The sequence below is a fragment of the Barbatula barbatula genome, assembly GCF_947034865.1.
Source record: "Barbatula barbatula genome assembly, chromosome: 22".
Lineage (NCBI taxonomy): Eukaryota > Metazoa > Chordata > Actinopteri > Cypriniformes > Nemacheilidae > Barbatula > Barbatula barbatula.
Window position 1 is genome coordinate 3398665 of NC_136785.1, and position 14764 is coordinate 3413428.

Sequence of the window (14764 nt, forward strand, 5' to 3'; positions counted from 1 at the left end):
CTGACATTCTTTTCTTTTTTCTTTTTTTCCTGTTTTGCTTTGAGCCAGAGTTTTGCCTGGATTAGTTGGTATACCAACTGTTCCCTTACAGGGCAGTCCAGAATGGGGCGAATTTAGTTTTGGGGCGAAACATTGCGTAATTTATGAACACAAGGTAATAGCTTGCAGAGACTGACCGCAGGGCTTAACCGCTAGATCAGGTGTGCTGAGGACCAAAGGTGACGCTGCCATATGCAAAGGTCTCGCAGGACAACACAGAAAGAGAGACTAAATATCTTAAATCTAAATCAACAATTTCTGCAAAGTACATTTAGTGAAAAAAGTGCAACACTCTTTAACATTTGTGTCATGGGTACTGTTCTCTTTCTGTGTCGTATTAGTTGTCTGCACAGATGTGGCAAGCTGATTTGTTAAGTATGCTGTGAGGCTAATGATCTCATGTGTGTATATAAGGTTACATTCACTTTCTGTTCGATATTTTATCCGTACGTGATATATTACATGCTCTTTCATACCAGCTATTCCTCATGAAACAAATATAGACCCCTGGAAAAGATATTCAAGCGTTGTGTTTCAACATGGCTGACTCTTTCTGCCCATTCGTTCTTTATCGGGTTTTAAATATCAGTCTTAAAATATCTTTAGACAGTGAGGAAAATTAATTAAAGACTTTAATACAGTAATGTCAGGTAAACTAACATTTAAACGGAGAGTGGATTTTACAAATATGTGTTTATTTTTCTCTATGATGACATATGGTTTTGACTAGTTCATTGTTGGAATTTTTTTTAGAGTATTTGTGTGGGTTTAGTTGTTGCCAAGGCGTTGCTATGCAGATGTTGAAGTGTTCTGACTGGGTGTTAGATTGCTGAATGTCCAAATAAAAAATTTAAATAGAGTCTGATCTCTCAGAAAAGTTCAAACTGCTCCCCAACAAGGCAACTAAGTTTCTAAAGGTTTATGTCTGTGATGGATTTTCAACCTGAAAAATCCATGTTACAGTGGAAAAGTAAGGCGACGAGGGCCAAGACTAGTGGTCTAATACATTAGCAGATGTGCAATGGATTAATCTGTTTGCATAAAGCCTCTGAATGGCAACAACATTTTCTAGCTCAGATTCTTTAACTGTAATCCTTTCTCAGATCTGTCTCATATCACGGTCCATTGTGTGCATCGTGGCCTGTGGGGAAATAAAATACTATTACTCTGATTCTGTCTTGCCATGTCATAGCGGCAGAAAGCCAACAGCGAACGGAGGACGAACCTGTTTTATTTTTCATTGACCTTGTGCTGGTTCACGCTGGATGGTTCACAGGCTCGTGAGGCTAGTTTCACCTTAACTGCACTGTATGAGTATGAATCTGTTATGTGGATTAGGGGAATTATAGTCGAGCTTCTGGGAATATTTGAAACATCTCTCCTGCTGTGTTGCCGTCCTCTGGTAGTTCAACCTTATCGGAAATGTCTCTAAAGAAAAAGACACCTTCTTGCATTGCATTACCTTGAAATTGCAGAAAAACAACATTACGGCTAAAATATCTGCACCTGAACATAGGTACGTCCCCTTCCATTGCTTAAAAAGGTTGGTGTTAGCAGCCAAAAAAGCAGATTTAGTTAAGAACGTCTTTGTTTGCATAATTCAAAATTTATCACAATATAGCATTTTTCCATTTTTAAGGAACCAGGTTAACAATACAAAAATACATTTATCTTACGGACAGCTATGCATAGTTGTGCTTTTGTTCCTCCAATGATGTCCGCTTTAAAATGAATTCAGATCGCTTTGTATTCTTGTTTTTCACCCTTGTCCTCCACTGCATCTGGATTGCTAATGATTGATGATATTCCTTCTGACAAAATTGAAGGTCGGCCCAGTGCTTACCTTCTAAAGTCAAACCGTCCTCCGCAAGCCCTTCGGTCCGTGTCTCCTCAAGAAGAAGTTGTATCGACTAAAGCCATCAGGAGGACTCGTTTCGGGTGTGGATGTACCCACCTTGACAACGGGGGCAGAGGAGAGGCATCAGGGCATCGAAAATGAAATTGTCCTCCAGCATGCATGAGGCATTACCTCTAATATGAGGACATTACCAGAGCACGAGACAGTGAAGGAAATGAGAGAGAGAGAAGCAGGTAGCACAATAATGCTAATAAAACACCCAGATAGGTACAAAAATCACTGCAACAGTGTTGATTGCCAGGGTGTTGATTTGTAGTTGCTAAGGTGTGCAAGGTGGTTTCTCGGGCGTTAGTTGGGTATTCTGAGCTTGTTGGTATGCAGTTGATAAAAATGTATAGCTTGAATGCACTTTAAATAAAAACGTCTGCAAATGCATACAGTAGATGTAAATGGTTGCTAGGGTTTTTGCTATTTGGTTTCATACTGGCATAAGCCATGGTATTCTTGTCCCATGCTCAGAACAACAGTGACAACCACACATCAAAGTTCTAGTTGTAGGTGTGAATGCAAGAGCCAAAAGTCTATTCAGGTGTGTAGTCTCTCTTTAAAGGTTTTTTCTCTAGGTAATCACTCTTGATTTAACAGAACTACATGCTCTATTTGTCACTAATACACCTAGAGTGAGGGCTTGTCTGTCTTGAGAGAGGATCTCTGACTTGGCTCTAAACTACCCGGCTTGCGTCTCTCTTCTCCTTTGTGAGTGCACTTTGTGTACTCAGAGGCTTTCCATTGGTTTAGTCTATCTATTTTAAAAAAGAAAATCAGAAATCAAATTTTAGCCCTGAAGGTCTTTTCTGAATTTCTTTGTTGAGTTGCAGGTTTGTATTATCCTTGTTCCTCTTGCATGGGAAAGTTTTTGACTGTCAATGAATCTGGTCAAAAAATGATCTGGTCAAAAAGCTTCCACTTTCAAATGTGATGTTTATTCATTTGTTTCAAACTTTATGGTGAGGACAAAACTAGACATTTGAAAAATTCATTAAAAAGCCATATGTCAAAGACATATGCCAAGCTTTGTTACCCAAAAAAACTAGTTTTGTTTTACATTATACTGTGGTGGGAGAAATCGGCCCACCTTTGTCATGATGAATATAAGTGACAGTTCACTCAAAACTATGACATTCTTTCATCTGCAGAACACATTTGGTAACCAAAAATGTTGCCAATTTGGTAAACAAACAACATTGGAACCCATCGACTTCCATTGTATGGAAACTTAACCAAGACATTTCTCAAAATCCAGGCTAGACTGGAGCATCGCGCCACGCTCAGGTCTGCTGAGAGAAAGTGGCGCAAATCTAAAGGTCCTACGGACCTCTGTCTCTATCAGTCTCTCCTATCTTCTTCTCTGCTGATGTCTCCTCAGTACTACCATGCTAAAAATACAACTCGCCTGACTCTCGTACTCTCTTTAAAACCTTCTCTGCTCTTCTTTGTCCCTCACCTCCATCGGACTTAACAGCTGATGATTTTGCCTCTTTAAAGAAAACGACCACCCGGTCCTGTAGATTCATCCTTTACAATATTAGGAAAATTAGATCTTTCCTATCCGAGCATGCAACGCAGGTCATAGTCCAGTCTCTTGTTCTGTTCAGACTGGACTATTGCAATGCGCTACTGGCTTGACTTTCAGCTTGTAAGACCAAACATCTAAAGGTGATCCAGTATGCAATGGCAAGAGTGGTCTTCAAGGAACCGAAGAGAGCACATGTGTAAGTCCCTTTGGATAAATGTAAATGCTGTGTATTTTCCACTTCCCACTTTTTTTACATAAGCAAAAGAGCTTATGACATTATCAAATACAAAAGGTTTGAGTAACTAAAGTCTTGGCGTAATGTGTTGCTTCAACATTTCCTTGATATCTTCTCACCTCTTTGTTTCTCTAACTTCCTTTCTTCTCGCCCTCATTTCCTCTCACTCTTCTTATGGTCTCTCTCTCTCTGGACCCCTGGGGCCAGGTCTTGCTGTCTCAGCAGAGATGGGAGGCAGGAAAAATCAGGATGTTCCCTGTCGCGTCTCTCATTATACTGCGGCTGCTTAGACACAAGGCTTTATACATACAAACCTGGGCGTGCGTACACAAGCGCGAAGATCAGGCTTGATTATGCATTTAATGTAAAAATAGAAAAACCCCATGGGGCAGAACAACCTGGATGTCCTTAGAGTTATACTGTATAAATATAGAATAGATGTTCAACGTGACATAGTCCTGTGATATAAAGATTACATGGTCTTTTGTTAAAAGGTAAAAGAGAAAGGTTTGTTTTATACCTATACAAGTTCCTGTGGCTGAATTTGTAGAGGTTGTGGGTCCAATTCCCAGGTATAATAAAATATGTAAACTGTGAATGTATTGTAAGTAGCTTTGTAAATGTAAACGTATACTAATTGTTTTAATAAACACAACATGATTCACTTGGAATAAGTACAAACTACAATAACATAAGGAGTTTTTTAATTTAGTTGTTGTGGTTATTACGGTTTCATCTGTTGGCTTTTGAAAGGTCGGAGAAAAATATTTTCTACTTGGAATTGATTCGAATATTTTACCATTGTCAGAGCTGGAGGCGCTAATTTAAATATTAACAAATCTCAGTGGACCTTGAAAAACAATAAATTAGAGCAGTTTTTTGCAGATTCTGTTGCGCACGCTTTTTTTACTTGCCAGACTCTCTCTACCAGTTCTGGCTTTGATCAGCTCTCAGCATTGCCAGCAGGGTTTCAGGGCCGAACACTGGGGCCGTTTTTCGGGAAAAAGGCCTAGGGGTTTCTCCAAACGATGTCTTGTTTGAGTCATGGTGATTTTTTCTGAAAGGCAGATCAAAGGGAATGGCTGATGGGAAGAGAGCTGCAGCCAGGCTGCAGGGAGGAGAGGAGGGTTATCCAGGTGTGGAGGCTGATCCATCATCTACAGCCAGCGTTACAGGGGAGGATGGAGAACGAGGGAGAGATGAGAAACCAGCTGGACCGGAAAAGGACAGGAAAGAGGTTCTGCTGCCCTATAGTGTGAGTTTTTATACCGTTCTACAGAAACAGTATGTTGCACTAAGATGATGGGAATTTACATTTTTATAATGGAAAATCACTTTGAGCTCATCATCATTGCATGTGATAAAACTATGATTTTACATTCTTAAATAGATAATCAGTAGTGGTTAAATGAACAGTTTACCCAAAAATGAAAATTCTGTCTTCATTTGCTCTCCCTCAAGTTTTTCCAAATCTGTTTACATTTCTTTCTTCTGGTGAACACATGGAAAGATATTTTGAAGAACGCTTGTAACCAAACATTTCTTGGCCACCACTGACTATCTGTTTGGTTAACTTTTTAGCAATGGCAATAGTGATGCTTACATTTACAAACAGCATTACTTAAATAAACTTACGGTACTGTACGGTATCTGGTTTTTGAGTATACTGAGCTTTGTGGATTTTATACCGGATGACTGTAGGTATGTGGAAGATTGCAAAATCAGGCTTTTTTGTGACCTAGTTTCCTTCTCTTTTTTCTCCTTCTCCAGTTTTTGTATTCCTTTGCCAAGCTGTCATATTGAGTCAAAAGGCAGCAAGGAAAGCAGAAGAGCATTCTCTTCAAGTATTGAAGAGAACGGTTTGAAGAATTGCCTTACCCTCAAGTTATTCCAAATCTGCATTAAAAAAATCTGATGAATACAGAAAAGAATGCTTGTAACTAAACAGTTCTTGGCCACCATAGACTACCATTGATGTAGGAAAAATTGCTTTATAAATATCTTTGTTCTCTTAAACACAAAATAATATGGTTGGAAAGCAAACATTCTGGGGCACTGTTGACTACCATTGTAATTTCTCCTATTATGGTAGTCAATGGTGGCCAAGAACTGTTTGGTTCTTTAGATTACAAAAAGTAAGAAAAAAGGGTTCTTACAAAAAACCGAGAACATGCTTGTTTGTCTGAAGAACCTTTTGTTGCACCTTTTTTATTCAAGAGTGCAGTTCTGTAGCCTATAGCACAGCCGCTCATATCTAAATGCTTAAATAAACTGTCTGAATTTGTTCTAGGAGAGGTTTTTAGTCGCCTCTGATGTTTTGATATCTCAGATTGGAGGCACTTGAGCTGAAGAGGATCTTGTTTTCAGTGGAAAGCTGAGTAACATGGAGATGACATTACACATGGTGTGACATTCAATGACCACTCACATGTTACCCTTATGTCACTACTGGGTTGCCCATTCACTCCGTGCCAAATGAAATATTCATCAAAAGCATCGTCTTGCCAGTATAAAGACGAAAAGATTTGAATATTTGGGTCACAGACATACCGGCTAGACTGAATATTTCAGTGGTTGATTGGAATCAAGTTTTGGGTTGAAATGTATCGCATAATATGATCCTTTGTGACGAATCAAGGCGATGACTGACCCAAAAGTCCACCTTCTGGACATTTCAGGGACTCTGTCTGATTGTGATGGATTAACTGATTGTCAATCGATAAGCGTTAGTCTGATCAGATTGTTTCGTGGGTAACATTAAACTGACAGAAATGTGATCAAATGTAATACATTAAAAACGCAGCGAAAAAATTGGACTAGCTAACTTTACTTTACTAGTCTTTGTAAATTATAATTTAGACAATTTATCATTTTTCATTAAAGGCAAACATGTGATCAAATTGTTCCCTGGGATTCAAACCCAAGACCTTTGTGTTGCTAACTGACAGGCACCTTTCCCTAAACCTCGAAGTTGATGATTGCCAAAACATTTTAGTGTGGTTGCTAAGTGGTTGTTAGTCTATCGTTGTGTTTACTAAAGGCTGCCAGATGTTTAATTACTGGACCAAGTCAAAATAGCCAACATTGGGTTGAGGAAATTCTTGGTCCCGTAGCTCAGGTTCATTCAGTGTAAAGTAAATCTGTGGGAGATTTCATTTACCAGGAGAAAACACAAGTGATGGCACCCCGTCCTCAACAAGCAAAATAATTGGAGTTTCTTAAATTGTAAAATTATTCCAATATTACTTTTAATAAATAGAAATTAAAGTAAACAGCTATTCTGAAATAAATTTGTTTTAAGAGCAGATTTTAAAAGACTATTTTGAAAGAACGGTCGGATCTCAATGGGAAGAGATGCATCCTGATGTATTCTTGTCTGAATGCATCCAAACCATGCTAGAATAATTTTACAGCTGCCACACGCCGTTTATCTTGTTCTGGCATTATTAATATATTAAATAGTCCTGCTTATTTTTAATTTGATCTGTGTCAAGGTACGATACCAATCTGACTGCTTGTCTAGCTGAGCCTGAATGGAATGCTTAAACATACACGCAACAGGCTTTAGAGTAACATGAGGTTCTGTGTCAATGTAACTAAATCTCCAACCCATTATTCATTAATAGTCTGTGTAAAGTTACGCCTCTTAACTTTGGCCTAATCGCAATGAAGTGGACGAGCCACTGCCCTCTGCAGCGCACTGAATATGAAATATGTCCATTTCCCTGACCTGTGCCTGCCCTCATACTTCTCCGTGATGTCAATGATGTCATAGAGTGGTTGTGAAAGGCTATAATAGAAAAGATTATGCTCATGCATTTGATATCTGAAACCGGCACAAGGCAGATGTGTACAACTGTTAATGTCTGATTTACAGGCGATTATTCAAATTGTATATTTATTATACAATAATATTTATATTTATTTATTTACCCGTAGTCTTGGCTAATCTAAAAACTGAGACATGGTTAAGACTTTTTCAAAACCTTTCAAAATGTGTCTGTTTCTGCTTAAGTTTACATTGACTCTCGTTTGTGACATCATAAAAATATATGGCTACCCTTATTCAAAGAAAATATATTTAAATATATTTATATTTAAAAATATATTGTCCATTCATAATTTAATACATATCTGTAAATATATAGACTAATACATTGTTAATATATGACAATACATTTACTAATATATGAGGATTTTATGCTTTCATAAATATATTATATATGATATTACTATGTATTATGTTAAACAATATAAACACTTGGATCCAGTAATAAATGTATAATTAAAGAACTTTTTCAAAACTTTCAATATGTGTCTGCTTAATTTTACATTGACTCTTATTTGTGACATCAGAAAATGATATGGCTACCCTTATTCAACTAAAATATATTTTTCATTTATTAACTGTAAACCAACAGTTCAGTTCACTTATTCGAAACACCAACAGAGTAACTATGATGTCCCTCTGAAAACACTGCAATTTTGACCTCGGTTGTCTTTTCATGTGTAACGATGAATGATGGGAATCAGTCCAGTTTGAACTTTAAATCCAGGTTAAGGCTAAATCACCTCATTAAACATTAACCGTGCCTGAACCAAGGTGTTCAAGAGCAGACTAATGAATCAAGGGCTAACTTAATTGACATCACCAGGCCCTAGTTTATTCAGGTTAATTTACTTAAGAGTGAAACTCTAAATGTAAAGACCAGGATGCAGTAACCCAACGCTGATGCCAAGGCACTTTGGCTGAGAAGCTTGGAACTGTAATCATGTCCTCTAAGGTCCGGTCATGTCAAAATTATGAAAACTTATTCTGTGCTTTCAAATGGATACAGAAGGGGATCTGTTCAACACTGTGGGGCGGACGTGTGTGGGTTATGGGTTATTATTAAAAGGTTATGGGACCCCCATAAGGGTCAATCCAAATCTCACTATTGAAGTTTGAAAACAAGTAGCAAAGATGGGATAAATCACCCAAAAATCAAGATCCAGGGAGCTGATTGAGACACAGCATTTGTGTCTGCTGGAAGAAGAGCGAGAGTTCTGCATAACTGAGCATCAGGTTGGCGTTACAGGTTAAATCCGGGTTGATTTGATTGAACAAATGTGCAAAATACGTTCTCCTCTCTACGTTTGATTGCAGAGCGACGACTCTCAGCTGTTCATGTTTTCTACCATCACAGATGTTGCATGTTTCCTCAATCACGTCGCCGAGTTTAATCACCACATTCATTTGCTGGTCCCCAAGTTTGTGTTGGATTCACCATTGCGAATGAGGAGCATTCATTACAGGCACCACACTCCGGTAATTTTCTAACAGATGCTTGTTTTGACTGTTTTAGCATATGGTTGTCATTTACATACACATCGGGGATTTGATCATTCACAATCCCCGGTTTGCCACTCAAACACCTGTTGAATACACTGTCGGAGGTGTTGATGGGGCTGTCACGAGTTAATGAAAGTATCCTCCAATTGTGAGTATATGGCCACTGCATCTGTGTCAATAATGACACTTGAGTCCGAGAGTCGCTCTTAAATGCATTGAAACCATCTCTCCATTATTCAGGCTGAAGATGTCTGTTTGTAATGATGAGGAAGAAAAAAGAAATCTGGCAGACAATTTCTATTGAAGGGTTCATATCAGTAAAGTGAGAGCGGTAGGCTAAAACGTACAAATGTAATCATTTGCAAGACGTGACAAAGCGAATGTCTCGATTTTTATTAAGCTATTCCTATAATTATGTTCAAAGCATAACGCGTAATCTGTTATTATCTACTATAATTGTACAATTGTTTGCTTTAGACATAGTCAAAGTCAATTTTTGGAAGTGGTGCCACTCGGCGGCCATGTTTGCAACGCCTCTGGGAAGCTAATTACATCATAGCAAGTCCACAGTCAAATCTTCTTGAATGGGGGAAGGCATATATTTCTCAGACTGCTGACAAAACATATATCCGATCGATAATTATGCATGACATGAACTGTATCATAACTTTGGTTTGCTAAACTTAAATTGCGCCTTTATTGAGGTCGACTCATCGACTGTGTCTGTGCACAGGCAGGCAAGCACCTCCCGAGAGCCCTTTGACTAGAACAGCCGTATTGACCGTAGCAATCCTTGCAATTCATTGTAACGGCCCTGGCGCATCTTGTTCATATTAATATCTTTGACATAATGTTATGTTTTCTCACCTGTCTGCATCAGACATGATCACAAAAAAAACTTGAGCCATACTGTATATTGCAACATTCTGATATCCTTCAGTTAGCTGCCCAAAATGAGAGATGGATTGGCATTTCTGCGCTGCGGGCTAAAATGTAATGCTGAGCATTTTTCTTAATACCGTGTCCCAACAGACACTCGCAAGCTGGTGAAGGTGTTATTGTAAACACGGCCTAATGATAATCATGCATCTATGTCAGCTGCCGTCATTACGCTGGACCCCAGAGAACTGTCAATTCTTAGCTAGAAGCCCCGCTTTCCAATAAAAATATTTCCTAGAGCAAAACAGTGGGAACCTTCCTCTTCCTCACACACGCATAAACATCAGCGCCAATTTAAACGGCAGTTCATCAGCATTTAATTTATTAACCCTCTGTAATTATCTGTACGGAGACACTTTTCTTCCTGCGTGGGCTGGAAAGACCACGTGACTTTGAGCTTTGAGTACAGCAAGGGCAGTTGTGTTTCTCAAATGTGACTCTGATTATCTTTTGCCTCATGTTTGGGAAAGATGACATCTCTGGATAAGAAGTCAAAGATTCATCTCTGCCAGGGAATCTCTCAAAACCAGTAATTTTCTTCACTTTGAAGGTTGATAATTATAGAAGGGCACTGCAGGGCTTGCTTTGTTTGCAATGCGCTTTAAAATCAGTTTGTAAAAGGTGCTCGATTTTTTCGAGAACGTCTTTCTTGAAATTGCCATAATTCGCATGACCAAAATAATTAGCCTGAGAGCTTCGTTGTCTCATTGTGGGTTATCTGGTTCTCAACAAAAGTGGCTTACGTTAAAGGGATCGTTCACCCACAAATGAAAAATCTTTACTCATTCTTCAAAATATTTGGAAGAATGTTGGTAACTGAACAACGTTGGTACCCATTCACATGCATTGGTTTTGTTTCAATACATTAGAAGTGAATGGGTAGTGCCGTTGTTTAGTTACCGACATTCTTCAAAATATCTTCTGTTGCATTCTGCAGAAGAAAGAAAGTCATACAGGATTGAAATAACAAGAGGGTGAGAAGATGATGACATCATTATTTTTGGATGAACTGTCTGTAAGATCTCAAAGTCTAGTTTTTTTGGCTAAGCTATCCCTTTAAGTTTGGCATTATATATATCTTCATTAAAGGCTTTTAGCATTTAAAAAGACCTCAGTGACTGTCAACGGCAGGATGTAACGCCATGCTCTAAGGCTTCTGTTTTACCCAAATTATAAATCCCAAATAACAAAAATAATATATTCAAAATATAACATTTGAACAGTGAAAACCAGGCAGCTGTGAAATATTTTCTTGTATTAAGTCTAAAAGGCCAATCGATGACATTTAAAACCATTGTTATATTTCAGATGTCTTTTTCAGAGGTCAAAGTTCACCACACTTTTGCAGCCGAACGAATGCATGCGAATGATGTACAACGACTGGTCTAGTCTTGTTTAAGGCAATAAATAATGGATTTATTAAGCACTCTTTTACAGAACAACATTGGCTCCCAATGACTTCCATTGTAAAGACACAAAACCCCTAAGACATTCTTCCAAATATCTTCTTTTGTGTTAAACAAAAGAGGCATTTATAGGTTTTGAATGACATGAGGATGAATAAATGATGACATTTTTATTTTTGGGTGAACTGTCTGTTAGTTCTCAACGTCTCATTTGATATGTGTCCTAATAAACTTTCAATGCTCCTCTCTCTTGGCACCATGTTCATGTTGAAATGAATACTGGATTGAAGGGCTCTCTCTCATCAGGTACAATTATCTGATCTTCTCATCATCTTACGAAAACGCCACGCCTGGCTTCCTCTCTAAAACAATCCATCCACACGTATCATCTCTCCTCCACCCGTTTCGGTCCAGCTCGCTCAGCACTTTACACCGAGCTCTTTTATCTCGCCTTTTCCTCCGTTTTTATTTCCCTGAAGGGTGACAACAACTTCATTATTTGTTTCTGAAGAGCCTCATCAATCGTCTTCCTGTTTTACCTTTCCTCCCAGAACAGATCGACGGATACACGGATACGTCTCCACGAGGGTCAACGGACAAATGAAAGGGTGGCTTTCATCTCAACAATTCAGTTGCTAAATGCCTGTCAGGAGTGGTTTGGTTCCTGCGGTGTAAGGTTGGGGAAGGTGACCTCCGGAGTTCATGCCACCTGGTGGACCTCAATCAAACTGCTCACAACAGGGTCTCTCGAGAAGGAGACCACCTTCAGTTAACAAACACCCTCCCGGATCAATGCACTTTCTGTCAACACACATACGTATATTTAACTTATCACACTTCAAACCGGCGTGATACAAGTCCTGGGTTAAAATATTTAAGAAACGATTAACCATAAATCAAAAGTTATACTGTGGCAATAAAACCATGGTAGCATTTAATGTAGACCTACTGAATTTTAAAGGACTGTTCAAATGATTTATTCACCCGAATTAACATCTTAAATGTGGAATCCTACATATGACTCTTACATCTGTGGAACACAAAGGATGATATATTGAGAAATGTCTCAGTGGTTTTGTGTTCATACAGTGGAAGTCAATGCGGACAGTGTTGTTTGGTTACTAACGTTCTTCAAAATATCTTCTTTTGTGTTTTGCAGAAGAAGGAAATGTATACAGGTTTTGACGTGAGGGTGAGCAAATGATGACAGAATTTTCAATTTGGGCTGAACAATCCCTCTAATTTAAACAGGTTTATTGAAAGAATATTTTTAGATGGTGGATGAGAATCAAAAAGTTTGGGTGAACTTCTAACTCGAATAATTTTTCATTTTATTCTCCCAATTGATTATCTGGGACTGTACGGTAGCTCGTGATTTTTTAGCCTAAAAAGACAAAGATCATGTATAATTGTATGTAAATTGATAGAGAGCCAAGGTGCTTGTAAAGTCTTTGTTCGGTCTTTCAGCATTGTATACCCTAATGACATGACGTTCTTGCCCTCTAGAACAACATCTGACTCAAGCTAATGAGCTAGTGCCAGGGAGGCTAACACATTTGTCAAACCAGCTGGTGTCATGCCTATTCAGGTCAGATGCCCAGAACACGTCGGCACAGGGTGGACATCTCCAGGTTACACACAGACGGGCACATAAACATGAATATGGAAACAGGAATAGTGAAAAAGATTTGTTTGCAGAATAATGTAATTTGTGAGTGAATGTGTGTGTTGGTTATAGAGAGAGAGAGAGAGAGATAGAGAGAGATGTTTGTCTGGTAGTGCTGCGTCCTCAGAGACAAGTGTTTGTCTGGCTTAGATCCAAACGTTCATCAGACATGTTGAGTTCCTCCCACAAGTCCACTGAGACTTCATTTAAACTTTCCAGAAATAAATACACTCACTGTTTGAACTTGATATGTGAGTAGGTTTGTGTAATACTGAAATGTAGGTTTATTGGTCAGTTATACGTTTATTCTAGGTTTTTTTTCTGTATTTGCAGAGATGAAAAGAATGTCTCACAAATATTTAGGTCACATTTTGCACTAAACTTCACTTGCATTGGTTTTGTGTCCATACAAGCGAATAGGTGCCACTGCTGTTCGGTTACCAACATCCTTTAAAACACCTTTTTTTGTCTTTTGTGGAAAGGAAATCATACAGGTTTAAAATGACAAGAGGGTGAGTAAATGATGACAGAATTGAACTTTTTAAGTGAACTAATACTTTAAGATGTTTCGCATTATGATATTTGTTTCATGACAATTTTACAACTTAATACTATATACGTAATGCTGAGTTCACACCAAATGCGATTTAAGCGTTTTTGCGAGTTAATTACATACAAAATCAATGCAAAGACGTGAATAGACGCGACCACGAATCGCAGCGCGATCACCGCCAACGAGCGTCAAACGCGTCGCTCAAGTTGAAATTCTTCAACTTATGCATCGCCTACCGCGAGTTAGCGACTATTCGCGTCTTTGCATGGACTTCGTATGTAATTTACTCTCGCAAATAGCTTAATTTGTGCTTGGTGTGAACCCAGATACGTACAATCTAAAAAAGCATTTTTTTAACCCATAGTTTTAAATTTACCTGGAAAATGTGCAAATTTGACCCAACTATGACTGAAAGCCACACAGCATTTTTTTATGTTTGTTCATAATGTGTACGTAATATTTTTCTGCAGTAATAAGAATGTTTTTAAAGGAGTGAATGTGAACAGCTGTCATGAAAATAATATTGAAGATCAATGGTCAAAATAGGTTTAATAAATTCTATCATCGGCATCTTTCTGTCTCGAAAGACAACGGAGTATCTGCGCCTGGGTCAGTCTGTTGTGGTATTGCAGTGCCTGCAGTGGCTAAACAGTCCAATACCAGAGCGGCAGAGTCTGTTGCAGTTACTACAGCTGAAGCCTGAGACTGCTTCTGTGGACACTGACTCTCTGCCGTCTGCGCCGTCTCTTCTCCTCCCAGTGGTCCTCTCTCTTTTTTTCGCTCAGCTTTGTGCAGGTCCTTATGGCGAGTCGCCATCCGGCACACTCTGCAGCAGCAGTTTCCAGATCCGCAGGATTCAGGCTTCCGGCTTTCAGGTCACGATCAAATAAATGCTCTTTACTTATTGTTATTATTTGAAATTGAGGTGACAGGGCATTTTTGACACGATTTGTGACATTCACAAATATATGCCCACTGAATCCATAAATGCACTAAATAAACAAACAAACATAAACAACCTTTAGCAGCCTGCATGTATTTGCATACATTTACATACACGACATTTTAGGGTCATGGGATGTGGCTCTTCAGCCACCTATTAAAACAAATTTTTCATTATGGCATTTTTCAAAGGCTTGTTGGAATAACTGAACCAGGAG